At 38.3% G+C, this 26,759-nt stretch overlaps 1 long non-coding RNA gene across 1 annotated transcript in view; it reads right to left on the reverse strand.

The window, feature by feature from the left end:
- Positions 1 to 718: 718 nt before the first annotated feature.
- The window catches only part of LOC140612230 (uncharacterized), a 34,252-nt gene continuing 8,211 nt past the window's right edge, over positions 719 to 26,759 (reverse strand). Inside the window, exon 3 of the long non-coding RNA XR_012013520.1 lies at positions 719 to 26,676. This is a non-coding gene — a long non-coding RNA (uncharacterized lncRNA). The remainder of the gene's footprint in view (positions 26,677 to 26,759) is intronic.

Consider the following 26,759-nt stretch of genomic DNA (forward strand, 5'->3'; position numbering starts at 1 on the left):
TAAACAAACAGCATCCCTGTTTATCTTTGAATGGTAAAATATGGGTAATTTAAAAAATATTGTCACCTTTGTGTTTTTTTCTTTCTTTTTTTTTTTTTTGGATTTGCCAATGCTCCCTAATGAATTAATGTAATTCAAGAAACAATGGAGGGGGGAACATTATTACTCAGAAAAATAAAACTCTAAGTTCCTATGTATGTGATAGTTTCTGTTAACTAGAATAATACTGTTCAGAATGATGAAAAAAATGTTCCTGTAAAAGACTAAAATCGACTCTTTGCCCACAGAAATGAAAAGGGTGGTATAACTCTCTACCTGGCAAAAACAGCCATATGCAGTGTCCTATAACCCAATACCGCACTATTTAGACAGGTTTCCTGTACTACCACTTAGCTTCCTTCCCAGGAAAATAATCAAGTCACCCTCATAAGAACCACAGGCTTAAATGAAGCTATTGTCTTAGTAAAAGAAGCACCAAAATGGCTTCAGGACCCACAGTGATTTTTGCACATCTATAAAATGAAGATAATAGCACTATCGATCCTAGAGGCAGTCTTTCAGGCAGAGAACTCTCCATTCTGCAAGATAATAATACTAAAACTGTTTTTAATATCAACAAAAATTCATGGCATATTTTATAATAACTAACATACATTAGTCCCCAGAACCTAGTATTTTGTACACTCCATTTTTTATTGTCTAGATTTTAAAGGCTATATTTTCTATCTGTTCACTGAGCTTATAAGTAGGCTTTACAAGTAACAGTTATGCTGATTATTTTGCACATGAAGATACGACTATAATTTCCTGAATAAACAAATATCCATCAACAAATATTTACTGAGCATCTTCCATGTTCCATGAATCTTGCCAAGTACTGAAAGAAAATATTTTTAGGTATGAGCAAATCATTCCCTAGATCATATAAAAGACAAAGAGTTTACTTCCCCAAATTCAGTCTAATAATGACTACTGAATATTTATGAATATGAATAATTAGCTAACCCTTATACATTTATTGTTAGTTTATTCTCTAACTGGAACTGTGTTATTACTTTATGATAACCATTTTAGTAAGTTTTGCTTTTGTTATTACAGTAAAATATGCATAACAAAATTTACCTTTTTGCCAATTTCAGATGTACGGTTCAGTCGCACTGAATACATTCACATTATTGTGCAACCATCACCACTATCCATCTCCAGAACTTTTTCTTCTTCCCAAACCAAAATTCTGTATCATTAAACAATTATTCTCCATTCTCTGCCCCCATTCCACCCAGCCCTTGGCAACTACTATTCTATTTTCTGTTTCTATGAATTTGACTACCTAAGTACCTCATCTAAGTGAAATCATACAGTATTTGTCCTTTTATGTCTGGCTTCTTTCGGTTAGCATCATGTCTTCAATGTTAATCCATGTTAGCATGTCTCAGAATTTCATTTCTTTCTTAACACTGAGTAATATGCATTGCATATCTCACTTTATCCATTCATCCATCAATGGATATTCAGTTTACTTCCACCTTTTGGCTATTGTGAATAATGCTGCTAAGCACACCAATGTACAAATATGTATTCAAGTCCCTGATTTCTAATCTTTTGAGAATATACATAGAAGTGGAATTGCTAGACAAGTTTTGCTTTCAGAAATTCCAACTTGCAATAAACATATCTTTTGATTTTTTTAAAAAGATTTTTATTTGAGAGAGAGAGAGAACATGCAGGGGGAGGAGCAAAAGGGGAAGGAGAGGCAGGGGAAAGAATTTCAAACAGACTCCACCCTGAGGAGGGAGCGGTAGGAAGGGCTGCAAGATCCTGAGATCATGACCTGAGCCGAAACAAGGGTCAGAGGCTTAACCAACTGAGCCACCCAAATGTCCCTATTTCTCAATTAAAAAAAAAAAAAAAATCAGTATCATCAAATTTGGTACCTAGACAGAATTTTTTTTTTTTTTTTTTAAGTAGGCTCCACACTGGGCCTGATCTCCCTGAGATTGTGAGATCAAGACCTGAGCTGAGATGAAGTCAGACACTTAGCGAACTGAGCCACCCAAGCACCCCTCTATACTGAATTTTTAACCGCAAAAATAGCTATTTTGTTGTCTTACATTGTATACTTTAAAAACACAAACTAAAAATAAAAGTGCTTTTCACACTTAGGACTTAAAGGTAAATCTCCTGGTAATACCAGTGTTAGCCAACTTTTCTGTAGCAAAATGCATCACTTTGGTGATGTCGCCTATAAATACCCTTATTTCCCCACACCTTGGATCCTCTGCCTTTCAGGGTCAACTATCAGCACACTTAGCCACCAAGCCCTTCTGTTCTTGTAGCTGACACGTTCCCCTTCAACTATTAACACAGTCTCATCTCCCACTTCCAAATAACACATACATATTTTAATAATACCACCACAATGCTCACAATTTTAAGCTAATAGTTAATTAACAGGAAGAATTCCAGTATCCAAATGGAGCAAGAACAAAGTAGTATGTTTCAGATCAAACTGTGACTCTCCCTCAACACAATATTTCATTTCATACCACCAAAAAAAACCAGATGTAACACAGCTGGCCCATAATACAAATATTACTATCCAGTCTTCAGTGGTGTTACAAAAGGATTCCGCTATATATAAAAAAAAATTAATATGCAAGAATTCTACTCACATTAGTATGTGAGTGGTTTTTAGATTTATGAAAATATAAGTAAAGCACTTCATCACTATTGTGAATGGAAATATAATCTAGAGATACAAAGCCATTTTTGAATTCCTGTGAATTACTGACCACTTGAGAAGAGAAATGTAGTTTCTATCAAAAAGAAAGAGAGTTATTATGCCTTGCATACAATCCATAATTTTAAGACACCAGTGGCATGATGAAGTTATTAAAGTCCTTCTGACAAGGTAAAGACCATCATAACTCACTGCCACCTTCATCAAAGCTGGTGAATTATGGAGTATATGAAGGGTAATTACCCTTCAAGTAAAGTATGTGGGCAGTTCCTTATTATAAATTTTTATCTTTAATACATAAATTGTCACACTTTGTTAACAAACAATATGAAGCAAGCTGAATTATGTGATTAAGTTATAAAAGAAAATTATTTCATATCTGTTCATTTCTCATTCAAGACATTAAATATATGATTTTTGTTACTAGGGTCCAGTGATTGGCACTAAAGTCAGTCAGAGCTGTGGAAATACAAAGTAACTGAAATAGGATAAGACTTTCCTCAAATATTTTTACAGCAAGGAAGGACAAAAAATTTTCAAAGATGTGATACAATTTTAGTTCTTAAATCAACAAAGAACCCATTTTGCCAAACTGGTCATCAATGATAGTAATAACCTTGAAATATCTGTAACACATCCATCATTTAATAAATCCCAACTATGCACTCACTATCTGCGCCAAATCAGGACTTAAGAGAACTCCAATTCCTTAGATGGGAGGCTATAAATAAATATTGGAAATAACCAATATTTCCTGAGAATATCCAACATTAGTTTTAATTGCAAAGCTCTATATGTTTCCATTTATTCACCAAAGAAGCCATACTCTACTGGCCCCCCAAGAGCACCAGGAGTTTGGATTTCCTTGATTAGAGTTGCACAATAGTTCTCTTCTAGAAGTAAAGGTGAGTGGGATCTGGTCCAGTCTGACTTTAGGCGCTTAGACCATAATGTGGCATTTCTCCCGTAGTTTTTACTGAGCCTAGGAAGTCTGTCCAACCATGGGCAATTCCAAAAGCACAAGAACTCCAAGTATCACAGGTTAGTGAGAGCTATATTTAGGATCTACTTGGGCATATGGCCAAGTCACAAGAGCTCTGTGGGTCTGGTAGGGCCTGGACAAACAAATACCCAGCACTATATCTATTCTTCTCCTGCCAGCTCCCTACCTCAAATGGATTGAAAAATGTAAATCATAAAACTATTTTTGAGAAGGATAAGTAAAACGTTGAAGATGAAGCATTTCTCTCTGGCCTTCCCATCAGCAGAATGATTTCAAAACTAAGGGCAGATTTTAAGGGAAATTCAGATTATAATTCAAGAGTGGTGATGAGCAGCCTTAATTTACAAATCTCAGATGTAAGAGTAAGATGATTTTCTGTTTCCAGAGGTGCTGCCTTCTTCTCACTGTGCTGTAAGGGTCAAATGTTGCAGCAGGGAATTATCATTATTATGCCTAATTATAATCACACTCTGCTTGGTAGCTTTCTCTCACATAACTTTCGATGTAGAAATTATTACAATATATTCTTGACCTTTATACCATGCACTGAAAGACTAGTAATTTACTTATTCCTGTTCAGAGTGAATTATTGATTTGCTACTGACTACTCAGAATGAAGATTAATGAAATACATTTAAAATTGTAAAGAATGTGGAGCCTAGGTCCTCCTGACCCTCAACTTGTAGGTAACAAACTTAAATGTGTCTAACCTGAAACGCAAGTTCTAGTGTCCATATATATAGAAATTACACTACGTTATCGGGATACTTCTACATTGTCCCCATGAATGATTCAGAATTTAATTGCTAGCAATTTGCTCATTTGTAACCATTTCCTTCAATGTTCCGAAGTTCATAAAATTGACAGAAATAAGACTCAGAAACTGTCCATAGCAACAATCTAGAAAGTACAAAGTAAGACTAAATAGAGAGTGAGGAAATTCGTTTTCAAGATTAGTAAGAGCTTACATTTGATGATTGCTAGCTAAATGCTTGCCACTTTCCAAAATATTTTTACAAGTATGAATTCATTAAATGCTTATTACAAAAACCCTACAAAAAGGGTACTATCAGGGATCCCTGGGTGGCGCAGCGGTTTAGCGCCTGCCTTTGGCCCAGGGTGCGATCCTGGAGACCCGGGATTGAATCCCACATCGGGCTCCCAGTGCATGGAGCCTGCTTCTCCCTCTGCCTGTGTCTCTGCCTCTCTCTCTCTCTCTCTCTCTCCCTCTCTCTCTCTCTCTCTGTGACTATCATAAATAAAAATTAAAAAAAAAAAAGGGGGGTACTATCAACCAGCTAAGCCATTCTGCAGATGAGGAAACTGAAGCTCAGGGAGTTTAAGTATCCAAGGTCATACCTCCTGTCAGTGGGTGGAACACAGTCTGGCTCCAGAACCTCTGGGCTTCCTCATGACACCAACCACCTCCTTGCATTAAGAGCTGCAAAAAGAATTCTGTTTTTCCTATCTTAGTTCTTTCTCTGAAAATGAACGTTTCATGTATGCCTGACCCATCAATTTGGAATAATGTAAACTTATAAAAAGTAACTTTTGCTTTATTATAATTTTGCTAATATAATCTACAGATTCCATTTTTTAAGATGAATTATTTATTTATAGAAAAGTGTGTATGAGCAGGGCAAGGCCAGAGGGAGAGAGAGAGAATCTTAAGCAGACACCCCCCTGAAAGTGGAGCCCAACACAGGACTGGATCCCACCATCCTGAGATCATAACCTGAGCAGAAATCAAGAGCCAGACTCAACTCACTGAGCCATCCAGGTGCCCTGTAATGTATTAATGATTAAAAATAACTTCATGTAAATAATCCAAATATAAGAGTTTATAGATGTGTTTAAAATTCATCATCTTTGGTTCAATCTGAAATGAAATGGACATGTTTAAAAATAATTTAGTACATATGTAACTTTCTAAATGAATGAGTTTAAAAATGTAACTACCATGGTAAAAACTCCCAACATCACCCTAATTTCCATTGGTGTTCAAAGTTCTGGAGCCAAATTTTCGACTAGGTAAGACATCTCTTGAATGGTTAAGGTTGCCTCATATTCAATAATTTTATCTTTTCCCTCAAGCTTATACTTTCTAAACACATTTCTATTTGCCTCATATTCAATAGTTTTATCTTTTCTCTCAAGCTTACGCTTTCTAAACACATTTCTACCTTATTTAATTACATACCATCTCATCAACTCAAAAAGAAACTTTATATTTTTTCACTCCACTCTTCCCTTCAATCACCTCAGTACAATAATTCATCACAAAATTCCACTAATTCTGCCTCTGACATGTGTCCTGCATCTGTCACCTGCCTTCATCCCTATATTCATTGCTCCAGTTCTTAGTCCCATTTTCTTACCCCCTGAACCTGTACCTCAGAGGCTAAAGGACCCATCCCCCTTTCCGATTCAACAGGACTCAAAAAGCATCCAAGAATCTGCATTTCCTACAAGTTCCCAGGTGGTGCTAATGCTGCGGGGCCAGAGACCACATTTTAGTGTTTCAACCTTACTGTGCAAAACCACATGGGGAGGTTTTATAAAACGCCCTGCCACACCCTAAACCAAATAAATGCAGGGCTTGATTGCTTTGTTTTTTTTTTTTTGTTTTTTTTTGTTTTTTTTTTTTTTCAGTTCTGTAGGTGATTCCTGATTTGCAAAGTACTGTGACTGGTATTCTTGAAATTTGCTTATAGGATAGATATTAAGTGTTCTTACCACGAGCGCGTGCACACACACACACACAAAGTATATGGCCTGATGGAAACTTTAGTTGGCTTGACTGTGTGATCATTTCTCAATGTACCCATAGAGTAAAACTTCAGGTTGTACATTTTAAACATACACAGTTTTCATTTGTCAATTATACCTCATAACACTGGAAAAAGAAAAATGTAGCCAAATGTCCTCTATTTTTATTTGCTAAATCTGGCAACCCAACCCATATTCTCATCTCAAACTGGGCTCTGCATATTGTGGGACCCCTCTTGATCATGACAACAAATTTAAACATTAACTTCATAAGGCAAATGAAGAAGCTGAGTAATATACACCACCAGCTGAGACCTTACTGAATGAAAATCTTTCTTATTTTTTATTTGAGCATCTTCCTTTCCTGCCCTCAAATCCCCCAAAGAAACAAACTCTGATGTGCAACTTTCCTGCCACGTTTTTATCTGCACGAAGGTATAAAAGGGCTGCTGCCAACTAGGAAATAAAAACCTGGAAATGAAAGCCCTTTGGGGATTTAGACACACCGACAATATGAAGAGTGTAACAAAGAATGAAAATTTTGGAAATATTTTTCACAAATTTCTTAAAGAAAAAAAAAGGTAAGTGGAAAAAAAGGAGCCAATGTGTTGTCCATACCAGTATTACCACTAATAAATAAAATCGAGGAGAAAGAGAGAGAGCATTGGGAATATAAGACTTAATTGATTGTGCCTTTTTCCTACCTGGCACTTACAAACCTAATATTGACTTTGGAAATAGTTCTAAACCCTGTGATGCTATTTTGATTTTTAAATATTATGTTTGAAAGGTTTGCATTCACTTCTCAATAAACATAGATGTTTTTCCTTCAGGTGTCTTACCGAAGTGAAGGGCAGATTTTTCTTTTTTTTTTTTTTTTTTATAGCTGTCAATCACATATATTATTTGCGTCTACTTCAAACTCATTTTGCAATAAAGGTTTTCAAAATCCTCTCTCCTTCCTCTGGGGGAATAACAAGGGGCGAAACCAACAAGGAAGATGACTTTATATAATCCTTTCATTTCAGATCCTCATTCCTTCCTGCTCTGAACTTCAGGCCAGAGTTCTGCTTTACTGTGCTCCAGATATGGACACGATGAAAGAAGCCCTTAGAGTCTATAAGGAGGAAGTTCACCTTTGGTGTACATGTTGGAGAAGCATGAAGAATGATTTAATCTTGGAAGAAAACATAATGTGTCCTGAACGTGCTCAGGTTTGAAATTCTCCAAACGTTTAGCTCCTAAGAATATCGATTTCACAAGCCGGATGGGACACTTCTCTCTACTTCCTTGGGTCAGGGCTTAAGGCTTGAAGCCAGTGGTAGCTGGAGAGGGGAGCAGACAAGAGCATGGTCGTGGGGGCAGCAGGTGCCTGGCTTCAGATCCCCACATGGCCACTTACGAACCCTAAGACCCTGCACAGGTTTCTTGGGCTCTTGGCACCTCACCTACACCAGGGGGATGCTACTGGCAGTGTCTAGTTCATAGGGCTGCTGTAAGCATCAAAAGGTACAGTTCTTGGAAGAAGGCCTTGTCCAAAAACAAAAAAACAAAAAAACAAAACATGGAAGTGTTGTTATTAACATTGATATTAAAAATACTGATGGTTATGGGGATCCCTGGGTGGCTCAGCAGTTTAGCACCTGCCTTTGGCCCAGGGCGCGATCCTGGAGTCCCGGGATCGAGTCCCACATCGGGCTCCCTGCATGGAGCCTGCTTCTCCCTCCTCCTGTGTCTCTGCCTCTCTCTCTCTCTATGTCTATCATGAATAAATAAATAAATAAATATTTTAATAAAATAAAATAATAAAATAAAATAAAATAAAATAAAACAAAACAAAACAAAACAAAATAAAATAAAATAAAATAAAATAAAATAAAATAAAATAAAAATACTGATGGTTAATCTAGGAAAACCAGCCCCTGTATGCCCTGTATGTAACAGCTAACCTTCTCACTTATTTTTCCTGGCATTCATGATGGATATCGAGGCTGTAAAGAAAAGTATTATTTTTGTCTTTTTTTCCCCATCAAGAGACAGACCTTGCAAAAAAGCCAGAACTATTTTACAAACAGAGCCTGGTTGAGAGACATGGCAATGTACAAAGAACGGCGGGGAGACACCCAAGAGATTTATTAAAGTCCTGGTTCAACCTCAACTGTAACTGCACTTTAGCTTTTAGTCCTTTTTTCATGTGCAAGATGAGTAGGTACCCAGAGAATATCTAATATTTCTTGCAGAACGAAAATTCTAGTTTTGTAACCTTTCACATCAATGTCAAACTTGTCAGAAAGGAATTCTACGAACTTCTACTTATCAAAGGGCTTTCTTAAGGTAGTTTTTCTTGAAATTCTCCTTCTCTCATACTATGAAATCTATCATCCTCTACTGTACATACTTCCCACCCCTCTAAAGACAGGCAATAAAATCATCCCTCTGTTAAGTGACCAGAAAAATAAGAATGAGAAATTGGCAAAAGCCTCCATTTCTATCTGAGTCTGACAGAAAAACTAATGATACCTTTTAGTGTGGTATGCAATGTTTTTTATCCACAGTAACGAATATTGTATTAATAGATTTTTTTTAAAGATTTTATTGATTTATTCACGAGAGACACACAGGGAGAGGCAGAAACACAGGCAGAGGAAAAAGCAGGCTCCCTACAGGGATGTGGGACTTGATATGGGACTAGATCCCAGGACCCCGGGGTCATGACCTGAGCTGAAGGCAGACACTCAACCACTGAGCCACCCAGACATACCAATATATTATTTTAATGACAGATATTTGGAACAGGTAAAAACCTCAGGGTAGGGCTTCACAACCTGGGGTAATCTTACCCCCCAACAGATACTGGTAATGTCAGAAGTCATTTTTGGTGATCACAACTAGGGGAAGGCACTGGTGTCAAGTAGGTAGGAGCCAGGGATGCTGCTAAATATCCTCCAATACAGCCCCACACAACAAGGAATTACCTGACCCAAAATGTTAAAAGTACAGAGGTTAAGAATCCCTGTCCTTGAGCATGGGGACAATACAGTCCCCTAGAGGGCAATGCAGATATCTGGTCATCAGGGCTGGGGTGAGAAGTGGGCTACCAGCATTACTAGCAGGCCAGGTCCAGAAATACATCATGCAATGCAATGCATAAGACATTACCTCTTAATGAAGGACTGCACCATATCCTACTCAACCTTCAAATGTCCCATGAACCACAATGGTGACAAACTTGTTTATGATTGTCTAAGCCTAGAACCTCATTCCGGTTTCTATACAGACACACAACATTTTTTGTATGGGTTAAAAACTTCTGTGTTTAGAACTGAAACTACATAAATCAAGAGAAGACATTATTTTGTTTGATCTGGAACTCTGCCAAGAGTTGCTCATCATTCCGGAAAAATAACATCACCAACGATGCCATTCATAGTATCTGAGTGCCCAAGACAACAAAAACATCAATCTTTGTGTACAGCCACCACATACCCTGTTATTTTACAGACAGGCACAGGCTTCTGGATACTTCCTATGTCTTCCTGCACAACTGAAACTAAACATTTACATATTAAAATGTATAGTATTTCAATACAAATTATTTAATTCGCATTGTTTTTTTATAGGACAGGGATTTTATCTATATATTTTTTAATTACACATGCAGGCAGGTTATGATATATATGAATTTCATTTCATGGTACTAAAGAGGGTACTACAAAATGTTATTTAAAAAAAAAAAGAGGCCCTGGGTATTATAGGGTTGAGCATCTTGGCTTTACAGATTACCTCATTTGACTCCTTCATTTTATGGAAGTCAAGCTGGAGGCCCAGAAAGGAGCAAGGTTCTTCTCGTGACAAGTCCACAACACATAAATCTGATCTTGGATCCATGCTATCAAAAGATCTCTGGGTAGAAGGGACTGCCTGATTCAAATTCCCACAAACGATTCCCTCCACGCATACACTATAAACCTGCCCTGTACCGCATCCACTCACAAAATATTACTACGGGAACCAGGACAAGGACAAACTATGAAAACTGTCAGTGCCAACCCATCAGAAAGCAAAGCTTCATTCATTCGGGTCAGTTGCCTGTGTGATCTTTCATATGAAAACAAAGTGGATGAAAATGAGAATGACTCATTTCAGAGGTTTCTCATTTGGCAAGATTAAATCACCACAGGACTAGAATTTCCTCTGGAACAAAAATGCCACAGACCAGGCTTTGGAAGGAAACGATCACAGTAATCTACTTGAGCAGTCCCCAAACTCATTTTACCCATTCATATGGAGCCCGGTTTTCATCTCCCTCTAAATGCCAGAGAGACCAAATGCCTGTTTTGATTATTGTAACTCCTTAATATAATTTTTGGTCATACTACAATCTCCTTCCTGAAACCTTAATTTTCCCTCTTTTTTACTTGTGAGGCAAACATTAATTGAGTGCTTCTTGTTTAAAACACTGCACAGAATGCTCTGGGGCATTATGAAGTAGAAGACAAGCTGTGTGCCACAGAAAACATTATCATCTAACATAAACATGAACACAAGTATAGGGCAAAATCAAGGAGCCTGCTGAGGAGTGATAGGCAAGAATTAAAGGGGAAGACAAATCAAATCTTTTTTTTTTTTTAAGATTTTATTTATTTATTCATGAGAGAGAAAGAGAGAGAGAGGGAGAAGCAGGCTCCATGCAGGGAGCCTGATGGGGGACTCTATCCCAGGACTCCAGGATCATGCCCTGGGCTGAAGGCAGGGGCTAAACCGCTGAGCCACCCAGGAATCCCCAACAAATCAAATCTTAAAAAACAAACAAACCAAAAAAACCTGTGGCAGCTGAGAAGCTAAAAGGCAATCCTCTTAAGTCTCCTTTTTAATTTTCTGTGATGTGGGCTTTCTTCCTTGAACTTTTCCCATCTGGTGGTGGTGGTGGGGGGTGTCCAAGAGGTGCTTCCGAACACTTCATTCCATCTTCTCCTTAAGTGTAACTAAGCTTTTACGTACTGAAATGTTATTTTTTATTATAAGCTGCTTGATTTGTATTGCTGTTTTATATTTACTACCAGGAGAGAAACGGTAATACACACATATACACGTATATAAAGCAGATATCCAGTCTGCTCATCCCAAGATGGCACGATGCCCTTCAAGTGGCTGAGTCACAATTAACACAGTTCCTCCTGCAGACGAGAGGACTGCAGGTCTCCCAAGGGCAGACAGAAATGTGGCAGATGACCTTTCACTGATAGGCCCACAGAAGAAATAAACAGAACTGTTCCACATTCATCTCTAATCTGGCAAAACAACTTTTCTCACCCACTTATTTTCATCTTTAAAAATGGAGAAAGATAACTTCAATGACCTCTCTCTTGTAGGGGAAATGAAAGAGGAGCTAAGCTTCTTGGCCATTTCTGAAAGAAAACAGAAGGCCTCTACATGCTAAACAGGGCCTGGGCATGAAAAACAGCATCCCCAGTTCCTCACATATTCAAATATAAATCACTGACCTCTCAGCTGAAGGGCTGCTTTCTTACTGCACATTATACCTACAGAATCCTCTGCAAAGAAAAAGCCTCATTTGGCTAAGTTTTAAACTCTCCAGCAGAACAGATTTCTCACCGTTACTCAGACAACTAGGTCACTATTTTCAGAAACCCTCACTTAAATACTTGACTTTACTCCAACTAAAGTTTTATCCATTCAACGAAAATTTATAGAACACTTGCCACGTTCCAGGCACTGTTCTAAAAATCCCAGCCCAGTGAAGCTTCAATTCTGGTGGGCTCAGACAATGAGGGGGAACTATTTAAGTAAGATATTTGATATGTGAGACAATAAGAAGTTCTATGGGGAAAAAAAAAAAAAAGGAGCAGGGCAAAGGATCAGGAATTATAGGGAAAGGTCTGCAAATTTAGATCACATAGTTAAGGTAGGTTTCAATGAGAAAGTAAATTGAACAGTCTTCAATTCACAGAAAATCCCCTGTCTCTCTAGATCTTAAGTCAATTCATGTGTTGCCTCACTTTTTCCATTTTTTGTATTACTATTTTTATTACTACAAGGTGATTTTGAAAAAGGCCCATTTCAACTAAGATAAAGTTCCAGAAACTTTGTCAAGAACGCTGCCCTACAATTAAAACATTCCTTCCCTCTCTCCCACAAAAACTTTTCTGCACACCCACAAAAACAAAAAAATATGAGGAAGCAAACAGGAAGCCATGCCCATTCACAAAGCAAAAGAAAACAAACCTAAATATGTAGGAATAACTCTAATAAAAAATGTGTGGGAGGGGTGGTTGGGTGGCTCAGTTGGATAAGCATCTGCCTCGGCCTCAGGTCATGATCCCAGACTCTTGGGATGGAGCCCCGGGTGGGGCTCCTTGCTCAGTGGGAAGCCTGCTTCTCCCTTGGCCTGCCTCTACCCCTGCTTGTGCTCTCTCTCTGTCAAATAAATAAATAAGATATTTTTTAAATGTATGGGATAGACAAAGAAAAACAACAAAAGTTTTCCGAGAGCAGTAAGTACAATTATGCAACAATGGGAAATAAATGTTGTTACCCAGTATGACAAGACTAAATACCATAAAAATGTTTTCTTCTAAAATTAATTGGTGGACTTAATGCAATTCTACTAAAAATTTCAAGGTAGAGCAGAATTGAGTGGAACAATGCTAATGCCACTGAACAGTGGTTCTTAAACGTGGACATATATCAGAATCCATCAGAGTTTTCTCAGGGCACATGCGTGCATCTCACCTTACACTTACTAAAATAGCTTACAAAGGCTGCATACGTGTAGCCAAAGCTTCCCAGATAATTCTGAGGCATGACACTGGTTAAGAATCATCGGCTGGGAATAATAAATCATAGGAAAGCTAACTGAAAGCAAAAGAAAGACTAGAAAGTATGACTTATCAGTCCTTATAACCTATCTTCAAGCTAAAAAAATAAGATCAATGTGGTACTTGAAGAATAGATACATCTTCTCAAGGATAAACTTATCAACTTCCCAGGAAGTAATGTTCTGTATACATACATGATAAAACAAAAATCACAAATCAATGGAGAAGAAATAGACTGTTTTCTAAATTATTTTAAGAAAACTGGGGAAGGGGCCAACTTACAATTATACCTCACACACACACACACACACACACACACACAAATTCACACAACCAGGCGGATTAAAAAACTGAAGGGAATTTTGTGGTTTTAGGTCCTACCTTCAAATACTTAATCTATTTCAAGTTAATTTTTGTGTGGGATGTAAGTTAGCGGTCTAGTTTCATTCTTTTGCCGGGAGTTGTCCGGCTTCCCAACACCATTTATGAAAGAATATCCTTTCTCCATTGCATGTTCTTAGCTCCTTTGTCATAAATTGTTCATACATGTGTGAGTTTATTTCTGGGATTTCAATTCTGTTCCAGTAATTCATGTGTCTGGTTTTATGCCAATACCATGCTGCTTGGACTACTCTAACTCTGTAGCATAGTTGGAAATCAGAGAGCAGGGTACCTCCAGTTCTGTTCTTCTTTCTCAAGACTGCTTTGGCTATTTGGGATCATTTGTGGATCAGTACAAATTTTAGAATTATTTGTTCTAGTTCTGTGAAAAATGCCTTTGGAATTTTGATAAGGGTTGCATTTAATCTGTAGATTGCTTTGGGTAGTATAGATATTCCAGTAATATTGATTCTTCCAACCTATGAGCACAAAATATCTTTCCCTTTATTTGTGTCTTCTTCAATGTCTTTCATCAGCATCTTATAGTTTTCAGTGTACTGGTCTTTTAACTCCCTGGTTAAATTTATTCCTAGGTATTTTACTCTTTTTGATGTAATTGTAAATGCATCAATTTTAAATGTTAATTTCTCTTTCTGATAATTTGTTATTATTGTTTAGAAATACCAGATTACTATATGTTGACTTTTGTATCCTACTTTACTGAATTCATTTATTAGTTCTAACAGCTTTATGGTGGAGTCTCTAGCTTTTCTACATATAGAAAATGTGGTGGTAAGCTCCTCAACGTCAGTCTTAGTGATATTCTTGTAGATCTGACTCTAAAGGCAAAAGAAACAAAAGCAAAAATAAACAAATGGGCTTACATCAAACTATCAAGTTTCTGCACACCAAAAGAAACCATCATCAAAATGAAAAGGTAACCAACTGAAAGGGATATTTTTGCCAGTCATGTATTCAAAAAGAGATTAGTATTCAAAGTATATGACGAATTCACACAACAACAAAAAACCAAACAACCTAATTAAAAAATGCACAGAGGATCTGAATAGACATTTTTTCAAAGAGGACAAAGACGGCCAACAGACACATGAAAAGATACTCAACATCACTAATTATTATGGAAATCCAAACCAAAACCACAATGGACATCACCTCACGCCAGTTAGAATGGCTCTTATAAAAAAGACAAGAAATAACAAGTGTTGGCAAGGATGTGGAGAAAAGGGAGCCCCTGTGCATGGCTGATGGGAGTATAAATAGGTGTAGCCACTGTGGAAAACAGTATGGTGATCCCTCAAAAACTTAATACTAGAACTACCATATGATCCAGCAATTCCACTTCCAGATATTTACCCAAAGAACACAAAAATGCTAATTCAAAAAGATATATGTACTCCTATGTTCACTGCAGCATTATTTACAATAGCCAAGAAATGGAAACAACCTAAAAGTCCACAGGTGGACAAATCGATGAAGAACATGTAGTATATACACACAAAGGAATAGCATTCAGTCATAAAAAAGAGTGAAATCTTGCCGTTTGCAAACACATGAATGGACCTTGCAGGTATCGTGCAAAGTGAAATAAATCAGACAAAGACAAATATCATGTGATTTCACTAATATGTAGAATCTTTAAAAATGAAGCAAATGAACAAAGAAAACATAAATAAAGTCATAGACACAGAGAACGAATGTGTACCAGAGAGGAAGGAGATGGTAAGAGGCGGGTGAAGCGGATTAAGGGGGTCACCTATATGGAAAGGATGGTAACTAGACTTGTAGTGGTGATCACTTTGTAGTACCCACTGATGCCGAATTATAATGTTGTACATCTGGACAAAAAAATTTAAATTATCTTAACCATACCAAACCCAACCCAAAACTCTCAAGGTGGGGGATGGAGAGACAGCAAAATGAATTATTGAAAAAGAGAAAAAGAAGAAGAAAATTTAGTTGATTTTTACCAAATCACTAGAGAGGAAGAAAAAGGGGCAAGAGACATGGATCCACAAGTTAGATGAGAACACAAAGAATGATAAACAGGTAAGAGGTTACAGAGCAGTAAGTACAGAATGATTCTATTTTATATTTACCAACACACATATTTGTAAAGCTATCTACTCATATGTTAACAATAGTTGACTCTGGCTAATTTTTTTTCCCTTTTAGTTTGTGTTCAGTTTCCTGATGTTATACAATGAATTTGTATGTTTTAATTTTTTAAAACTGGTATCTATTTTTCAAAGCTATGTAGTTAATGTGTTCTTTGATTCCTTTCACATAATGGGAAATTGGGCACATGAGAGGATAGGTTTAAAACTCTTTATATGTGTTTTTAAGTGTTTTGTTCATCTTAAAAAGTGTTTTATCCTAATTATGGCTTTGCTTTTTCTTATTAATTTCGGTTTGCTGAAAATTCCTGCTCAAGCAGATCATATCTTTTTTTCAAAAGTTGGAATAATTAAATGTCCAATCACAGCAATATGTTGCAACAATTAAAAGTACTTGATAAAAGTGGTTGTTAGATTAAACCAAATTTTGATAACAGGATAATCAGATTTGGTACTCTGCTGGGTTACCCAGAGAAGACCTGGTAAGCAACGGTTGTATCAGTGAGCCAGAAAAGGGTTGTCGATCAGCTAGCTGCAGGTCCAACCACAAGACATCAGCAGAAACAGCCTGAATGACCAACAGTATTCTTGCAAGCATCTTTTTCCTACAAAATATATGTATGCTTTTTAAGTTAAATATGAAAGCTACAAGGCATAAAGCACATCCATAATCCCATCAGATCAAGAGACTAGATTTTAAAACATTTCACCCAGAATTAGCAAGATACAAAAAAAAAAAAAAAAGGAGGGGGGGACAAGAATGTTTTTAAGAAGTTCCAAAGATGGGACATTATCCTAGGTTAAACAAAGCCAGTCACAAAAAGACTAATGCTGTGTGATTCCATTTATATGAGTTATCTAACGTGTCAAGTTCATAGAAACATAAAGTAGAATGGTGGTTACCAGAGCAAGGGGAGGAGGAAGTGGAGAGTTGTTGTCTAATGGGTACAGAGCTTCTGATTTGTAGGATGAAAAAAGGTTCTGGAGATCCATTACTCAACAAATGAATATACTTAGCTCTACTGAGAAATGGTTAAGATGATAAACTTCATGCTGTGTTTTTTTTATCACAATTAAAAGATAGATAAAAATCCTTAAAGTAATATAAAATGAATGCTTCATATTGTGACAAAGTACTAATACTGAAGGCCAGAGATTAGTGTCATATTGACAGCCTTGTTGAAAAACAAAATTATTTTAAAGATTTTATTTTTAAGTAATCTCTACACCCAACATGGGGCTCAGAGGCACAACCCTGAGATCAAGAGTTACAGGCTCTACAAACTGAGCCAACCAAGTGCCCCTAAAAAATGTTCTTCTGGGATCCCTGGTGGCGCAGCGGTTTGGCGCCTGCCTTTGGCCCGGGGCACGATCCTGGAGACCCAGGATCGAATCCCACGTCGGGCTCCCGGTGCATGGAGCCTGCTTCTCCCTCTGCCTGTGTCTCTGCCTCTCACTCTCTCTCTGTGACTATCATAAATAAATAAAAATTTAAAAAAAAAATGTTTTTCTGACCCAATTCCATGCAACCAAATTACTAAGAGTCTGATAAAAGTGGCACTTGAAAGCAGTGGGGAGGAAAGAACTATTCAATTAACATGGAACTGATTTGTAAAAATCTATATAAAAAATACATTTAGAAGTTTATATCATGTCATATATAAAATATAATTCCAAAATTAAATAGTTCAGATGTGAAATGACAAAACAACCAGATTGAAAATATAGGAAAATATCATCTGACCTTAGTATGAGAACATTTTTATAAAAATGAAAACAATGGAGAAGATAAATATATTGAATTTAACCTCAATAACTGAGATAATTGAAATAGTTTCTTCAATAACTGAAATACATAAAACTGAAGATCATTTTGTTTTTTAAAAAACCCACCGCTACAAAACCAGAAGGCAAACAGATGAACAAACTAAATCACTAAACATCTGGCAATAGGTTGATAACCTTAATACATAAAGTACTGCATCAAAATATAAGTAATAATAAATATGATTGTGGAAGTCCTAAAAGAACAAGTAAAATATTAAAATGGCCAATGAGCACATGAAGAAACTGTGTGACCTCATCAGTAATTAAAGAAATAACAAGAGCTAAAAGCTACGGACTACATGTTACATGTTCTACATCCAGTTTCTTAGTTCATCTCCTGAAGGTGAGGTACAAAGAAAAAAAATTCCCTTATTTTTCATATGAGGAAACTAAGTCAACAAAAAGGTCATTCATGTCCCAAGGGCAAGTGGTCCCACTGGACTGCCCCTCTGTTAATCACCACATTCCACTAAAGGAAAAATGGGATACGTTTGACTCCATCGAATGTCATCTGGGGCAGGCTGGGACAAACTAGGTTCTCAAGTCAAATGCGCTGCTGCCCATTTTGGCATGGTCTGCAAAGCCAAAGAATGAATGGGTTTTGTATTTTTCAGTTGTTGGGGGGTGGGAGGGATTATATAACGTGACAATTTTGTGATGTGAACATTATATGAGGTTGAATTTCAACGTCCACAAAACAACAGGAGAGTTAAGCAGCTGCAACCGGGACCGCAAGTGGCCTGCAGGGCCTAAAACAGTCCCCTCATCTGGCCCTTTGCAGAAAGAGTCTATTGTCTCCCAACATGGGATGCGGTAAACCGGGCTCTCTTCTACGCTGTCACTGTAAATTTAGGCAATCAAGTACAAAGCAAAGGAAAATATATGTATCTTCATACTAGTTGACTCAGTAATTTTAGGGTATCATGAAAAATGTAAAATTTACCTTCAGTTTTATGTAAAAAACACTGTTGCGGCAATGTCAACCCAGGAAGGCTGACTCCAGGCCCCAATCTCAGGGCCAGGACTAGGGTCAAGGCTACACTTAAATACTGACTCCGAAGGGAAGAAAACAGCTTTTCAGGTCTGTCGAGTAACACCCAAGAAAGCTGGGCCTCCTGAAGTCCCATTAATCCAAACTGTCAAACACCACCTTGAAATTACTACCAAATCATAAAACATTCATTTAAAAAGACATTGTTTCTTGAGCTGGAACACATGAAACTGTAGATATTCAAGGGTTTATGATACATTAATAGTATTAAATCAAAAGGTAGACAGGGATTAAACATAAAATCCATCTTGAGTATGGATAAACCCCAAATCCCCAGTTTACTTTCAGCGGAATAACACATCTGTCACATAAATTAATGTCATCATTTGGATTTTATTGGCTTTGGAGTTTGTTGGCATTTAATTTGTAAATCTGCTTTATTTTTTTCTAGCTGTATAAATGCTATAAGCTAAGACATTTATTCCATGCTGGGATATATTTACATAACATTATGACAAACATAATTAAGTCAAACTGGAAGAGAGGATGTTTTCCTTTGAAAAAGGCCTCTTTATATGTCGCAAGTTTGAGAATGCTGTACCTTGTAGGTTCCATACCCAACCTAGCACATAATTTTGAGAAAAAAACAATCGCAATCCCCTTCTGCTCGGTCTCACAAGCTTGGTACTGAAGGGCAACAGCAGAGCAAACCAAGGGATGAAAAGGAGTGCAAAGGAAAGCCCATTTTCACATGACTCCACGTTCAAAACAGAACACTTGACCTTTGTGAACTTGGATTTCCTCCTCTGTAAAATGGGGATAATAGTTTGCACTGCAAGACTACAGAAAGAAAGTGTGAGAGGTACTCGAGGTAAGGTATAGAAAATAATAATAATACTAATAATAGCTAATATTTCCTAAGCAGTTAACCATGTGCCAGGCATTCTGTATGCATTTTACACACACATAACATTTTATATGCATCACCTCAAAGAATGATTATAACCCCACACTGTATGGAACATGTACCAGCATATCTCTGTTTTAAGAAGATAAAACCGAGGCACGGAGAGGTTCGGTGATTTGCTCAAGGTCACGTAGCTAGTAAAAAGCTGAGCCAAGACCTGACCATAATGTTTCATGCCACGAAGCTGGTTTTCTTCTCCTTTACACAAAACTACCTCGATAAATGGGAGCAATTATTATGATCCTTATGTCCACAGAAACATTCTTCTTTGAAACCCAGCCACAGACCCTCGAGTGAGCTCGGCCTCTGAAGGGGCCTCCAGCCACTCCCCTAGTAACCCTTTCCAGAATGCTCTTTTCCCTCTGGCCTAAGTCTTTCTACAGAATCTGGGACATACGATGCAACTTTATTTTTGAAAAGCTTCAAAATTCTAGCCAACAGCACTGTAAACAACAATTTCCTCTTCTTAGGATTCTCCAGGGTCCCTCCCCCAGTCTTTCCTCCCTTTGTATTCCTGTGGTAGAAAACTGTAGACTAAGCCACTAGGCCTAAGTACACAGTGCTTGTGGGAAGGACATCACCACCAAGGCTTTTGTACTGAAAAAAAAAAAAAACAAAAAACAGAAAGGCTTGGTTAACATCACAAAGTTGGTGAGCTTAAACCCTAGAAAGGGTCATACTTTAAAAAATACAACTACTTTCTTGACATTTTCTGTTTCCCCAGCTTAGAATGTAGCACTAATGACAAAAATCTTCAATTACATTCCCAACTGGCAAATGGGTTTTATTTTCACTGTTATAAGGCATCCTAGGAGCGCCTGGCTGGTTCAGCCGGGATACCAGACAACTCTTGATCTCGGAGTCAGTGGGTTTGAGCCCCACACTGGGGGTAGAGATTACTTAAGAAAATAAAAGAAAAGCATCCAACATGATTACAACAGAATTCTAATTTTTACAAATGGGAGAAAAAAAGGTTATTAGAAGATTTAGCTCCCAACTAGCCTCAGATCTTAAGCCCCACACCCCAGCCCCGAATCAAGTATACATTACACTGAAATATAAAGGTTTTAAATTGCTACGGGGCCTAACTTCTTCGAAGAGAATCTAAAATGGGTATCAAGAGTTTATAACAGCCAAGAGCTTAACCAAAACCCTGTGGCTTTTTTTTTCCCTTCATAGCCCTTAATCTTCAAATGGTTCCACTGTAAAAAAAAAAAAAAAAAAAAAATGCTTTTATTATATGGACATGTTAAAATATTAGGTCTAAGCACAAATATAAACTCCTTTGAGAATGAAAGCCTTGAAAATAACCCAAAAATAAAAAAAATAAAAATAACAGAGACACCACTAAAGCCATTTTTCAGTCTGTAGAGTGTTTGGGAAAATGATCATTGCTGAAATGTAGCCAGGCATGAATGAGAGCGGGCAATGTGGGCAGGAGGGGTAGTGGTTCTAAGAGGCGATGAGCAGTAGGACAGGGTTCGAGGTGTGCCGGACTCCAGGCTACCTGAGCGCAGGAGTATCTCGTTTGTTCCACGGTGACACAGGTCCCCAAGCCGAGAATCCCTGGATTCAAATACTGGCCCCACCACTTAACTCATAGCTGTGTGACCTTGGGCAAATCACTTTGACCACTGTGTACTTACTTCATTTTCCTTATTTATGACTGGAGATAATACCTACACTATCTCATTAGGTTGCTGTGAGAATTAAATGTGTTAAAAATATGTGGCAGGTTTAGAACAATGTGTGGCACATAATCAATATCACAAGGGCTTGTGAATTACTGTTATTATTATTTCATTTCAGAGATGAGGAAACTGAGGCATAGAGAAGTCATTTGTCTGAACTCATCCGCTTTGGAAATGTCAGAACTGGGGTCTGAATTTAAGGCCTTGTGACTCTCAAGTCCATCCTCTTAACCATCTCAAAAAAAAGCGCAAAAAACTGCAGTTTTCAAGTGTAGAGAATTCATTAAATAATACAACTGGTATCGGTGAAGTTGTGGATGCCCTGGGATGACGGCCCTAGAACATAGCGACTAAATACCCCTTGGGTCAAATATCTCTACGGGATGCTGAGATTACATGAAACACGAGATGGTCCCAGGTATGGCTTAAAGCTCATGTCTTACAGAGAAAGAATATACATATAAATATTTTTAAACTGGAATGACACTGGAAAATTGCAAAAACATAAGTAGTAAAAGAAAAAAAAATTAATAAAATAAAATGACCAGAAAAAGGTCTTTCCTAACTCCAGGAACAAATACACTTCCTTAAAATGTCCTGCCCTCAGGGATTATAAGGGACAAAAGGGAAATTGAGTGGAGAAAATTCGAGACAGAGACAAACCATGAGAGACCCTTAACTCTGGGAAACGAACAAAGGGTTGCAGAAGACAGGAGGCAAGGGGATGGGGTGACTGGGTGACAGGCACTGGGGAGGGCACTCGATGGGGTGAGGACTGGGTGTTATACTATATGTTGGAAAATTGAATTTAAATTTAAAAATTTAAAAAGAAAATAAAAGAAAATGTCCTGCTCTGCCTGCCCCACTCCTCAATCCATGAAATTTTCTATTCAACATGTTCTCTATTTCCATTTTTGTTTGATGTTATCATTTCAGTCATTGTTTTGACCTGCTGGTATCCATGTTTAGGAAGGAAAATATAAGACAAAAACTTGACTTATGAACAAAGAAAAATCAAAATTTCCAAATGATGAAGATTAAAGTAGCAATAAATTTAAACTCTTGCAATTATCTTATCCTTCTCCTATGATTTTGCAATCTTTCCTAGCTTCAGAAAGAAGGTATTCTATTAGATTTTTGAAGATTAAGATCAAACTTTTTTTTTTTTTTTCCTCCTGGTAACATCTACTTGATTGGGTACCAGGAGGATATTTATTTCTGCAGTTAACAGTGAAATCTGAAATTCATTGTTTCCCTTTAAATTTTTTTTTTTTTTTTTTTTTTTTACAAAAGACTATAACCAGAAATAACTGATGGCTGTTTTTTTCTTTGGTGAAAATCTCAATGCAGCAATAATAGTGAACCAAAGTAATTAAAGTGCAACAATTAAAACCGTTCTCTACGACATAATTATTTGGAATGTAAGAGTTGCACTAAGAAAGCTCCTCTGGTTGACTGAAAAACAGCCACTTTGGTAGGTAAAGGTCAAGTATTCAATTTCTATTCACTAAACGTGAATGGCTTCCTACAATAGTCTTCGTGGATGTGACCTCCATGCTAGACTGTTAGGAAATAGAAGATGGTTAGACTTTTAAACTGGTTAGCCAGGGACACAGGAAAATACCACCACATCAGCTTCAGGGACCTTCCCTCAGTGTCCCTAAAACAAACACGAGAAGAGGCCACTGGAAGATTAACGCATAAAATGGAACACGTTAATGCCAAATCTGATAAAACTCTGCAAGAGTAGCCCTTAGGTATACTCCAACATCAACAGGTAGAAACGTATTAAACTCTTCTCTATGCTATCAAAATAAATAAATGAACAAAAGCAAACAAAAAGGACACTGGTGAGAAAACAAATAACATGAGACTTTTTCAGGCTAAGAGATAAGTGAGTTTTTAATCAACCGAGGCTGAGGCATCTCATAAGATAAAAAGCACAGACTTCTCTGGGCATTTAGCAGAGAGTGGTTAGTCGGTGTCAGGGGACCACAGGTGGTCGTCCAGAAAGTCAAAGGAAGCGTGCTGGGCAAAAAAAAAAAAAAAAAAAAAAACCCAGCAATTGAAGTGATAAAACTCTTCACACATAAAAAAAGTCTACATAAAGATTATATGAATATGAATAAGTATAAGGATTACATATTTTTCTCATTAACATCAGTACAATATCTGAATGTACTGTTGAAAGAAAAAGAATGTACTATTAAAAAGAAAAGTGACAGGCACCTGGGGGGCTCAGTGCCTTTAGCTCAGGTCGTGCCCCTGGGGTCCTGGGATCGAATCCCCACATCATGCTCCCCGCATGAAGCCTGCTTCTCCCTCCGCTTGTGTCTCTGCCTCCCTCTGTGTCTCTCATGAATGAATGAATGAATGAATGCATGAAAAGAAAAGGAAAGAAAAGGAAAGGAAAGGAAAGGAAAGGAAAGGAAAGGAGAAAGAGAAAAGAAAAGAAAAGAAAGAAAAGAAAAGAAAATCAAAGAAAAGAAAAGAAAAGAAAATCAAAGAAAAGAAAAGAAAAGAAAAGAAAAAAGAAAAGGAGAAAGAAAGGTGACTGGGTTCTTCTGTTCCTTCTTTTGTCTGGCCCTCTCTGTTCTTATATATACAAATTAGAAATTAATAGGACTTGCAGAATTCTAAAGTAAGCATATATGTAGGTCCAGAATTTCACCTGTGACTTTAATCGGGTATTTCACTTATTTTGCCCTCTGTCATACAGAAGATTAGCTCTCACAGACCTAATCCACGTCCTCTGTGAGTCATTCTAGTGATACACACCTAATTCCTGATGTTTGTGATTGCCATTTCTTAATGTGTGCTGAATCACAGTGATATGGGTGGAGCCGCATCCCCTAAAAAGATGTTAAAGTCTTAACCTTTAATACCTGTGAACGTCCTTTGATTTGGGAAATAGGATATTTCCAAGTGATCAAGCTAAGATCAGGACATAAGCAGAGGCTGTAACCCAATGACTGTGTCCTTATAAAATGAGGAAACGGACACAGTGACACAGAGGAATGGCAATGCGAAGACACAAGGAGAATTCCACCTGCAAGCAGAGGAAAGCCAAGGACCACCAGACGCTGAGAGAGAGGAAGGGAAGAGATGCTCCCTCACAACCCAGAGGGAATGAGTCCTACCAATATACTGATCTCAGGGCCTCCAGAACCATGGGACAATGTATTTCTGTGGTTCTAAGCCACTCAGTTTATGGTGTTTTGTTACAGCAGGCCCAGGACACTATTCCACAGGCCATGGACTGAGTTGCCCCAAGCTTGGGGAGTGTGGCCAGAAGCTCAAGAAGCCTCACAGAACTCCTGTAAACACAGGAGGTTCCCACCGTGGAAACCGGTGTAAAAAACCTACAATTTAGACAGAATGAACTACTCCCGTCTAAAATATTTAAAATAATGACACATTTGTTTAAAACACATTTCCTGCGTCTTACTTCATTTTACTACTCAGAACCACACCGGGAATGAAATAGGGAGGCTTCCTATCTTCATCTCCCTGACGAAGAACCTGAACCTCACAGGGTTGAGTGTTTTGGCCAAATCATAGACGCAGACGGTAGAGCTAGTATTGGTGCCCAGTCTTTTCTAGGAAGAAAAAATGTGATCATCAGTATTTTAACTTGGAACAACAGGAGCGCTTTAAGGCAGTGCCTCTTCCGATGACTCAAGGAAGAAAGGAAAAAACAGGATCACACGGACTGAGTTGGGTGAGGGGCTCAGAGACCCAGGACAGATGGACTAAATCTGAAAAAAACCTGGTATGAAAGGTAACTGCTAACTTGTGAACCTGGCCTTGAAGGGAGAAATGGAAACAGACTTAGAAAAGAAAAGAAAGGCCCAGGTGAATAAAAGGCGAGCAACCATAAATTATGTGAAAGCCCTTCAACTGACTAATTGGAGAAGTCCAGGGAGGATCGTAATGGAAAATGGGGTTAAAATAAGAAAGGGGCCCTTCCACTGGGCCAAAAGGTTATCATCGACATGATGGGGACAAGCAGTTACCACCATGAGGCTCTTAGCAAGGGTGCGATGCACTAAAGGAGCCATCCCCGTAGCATTCTTTTTTTTTTTTTTTTAAGATTTATTTATTATTTATGATAGACATAGAGAGAGAGAGGCAGAGACAAAAGGAAGAGGGAGAAGCAGGCTCCATGCCAGGAGCCTGATGCAGGACTCGATCCTCGGACTCCAGGATCGCGCCCTGGGCCAAAGTCAGGTGCCAAACCGCTGAGCCACCCAGGGATCCCTCCCTGTAGCATTCTTAACAACAGTTCAGTGGCAAAGCAATCTGGGATTGTGAATGCTACTGTGTACAGCCTGGAAAAAGTGGTCACGACTGAAGACATGATAATGAATCTATCTGGATGCTTCTAGCAAGACACCTTGGACAGCTGCCTCTCTTCCCACCCTCCCACACTCCTAGACAAACTGGCCTTCTTGGTATTCTTTGGGGGGAGGGGGGTGTCCTTGCTCCAGCCTCGGGACCAAGTACTTGTGATTCCCTCTGCCTGGCTAGAGGATTTTTTTTTTTTTTTTTTTGGCTAGGGGATTTTTGCATAGTTAGAATGCTCTCTCTTCAGAAAGGTCTTCCTCGATCACTCTTTCATGAGAAGACAATCCCCCGTTGTTCTCCATTCCCTTACGTGACTTCATTTCTCTTCGTTAAGGCTTACTGTTACCGAAAACTATATTTATTTTACTTATCGATTAGCCATTACTCTCATTAATACATAAACTCCGCAAGTACAGGGATGTTGCACGTCTCACCAGGCCACGGTTGTGTTCTCAGAGCCTGCACAAATCTTGGCATAAGGCAGGGCCCCACGAAGTATGTGTTGCGTGAATAAAAGAATCTTATTCCCAAACAAGGCTGAGGTTATCCTCCAAAACACTCTTTAATCCCTCTTCCCTGCCGCTTCACTCCCAGTAGACACAACAGGCCTGGTACACACTGCCACTTCTACCTGGATTAAAGCAGCAGCCACCCAACTTCTCCCCAACGCCACCCTGTGTCCTCCTCCAAAGAATCCCCCTGGCAGGTGATTTTATCAAAACACGGCTCTCATGGAGCCACCAGCTCCTATTTAAAGCCTTCTCCATGGTTCTTAAGATAAAGACCAAATTCTTACTGGGGCCAGTAAGACACGGTATGGACTGGCTTCAGCCTTGGCATGCGGCCTCATCTCACTCCACCGGCCTCTTGATGTTCCCCCACCGCTTGGTTTCACTGTCCCCTTCTGTCGCCAGGCCTCTGCACAAACGTCCTCTGCTGTCCGGCCTGCTCGCCTCCTCACCGTCCCTCAAACTCTCCACCTCCTGCTTCAGATACCAAGCAGGTGTCACTTCCTGGGGTTCCCGTCACCCACGCCCATAACACTGGGTGGCTCCACTCGGGAACATTT

This window comes from Canis lupus, chromosome 2 (assembly GCF_048164855.1).
Source record: "Canis lupus baileyi chromosome 2, mCanLup2.hap1, whole genome shotgun sequence".
Classification (NCBI taxonomy): domain Eukaryota; kingdom Metazoa; phylum Chordata; class Mammalia; order Carnivora; family Canidae; genus Canis; species Canis lupus.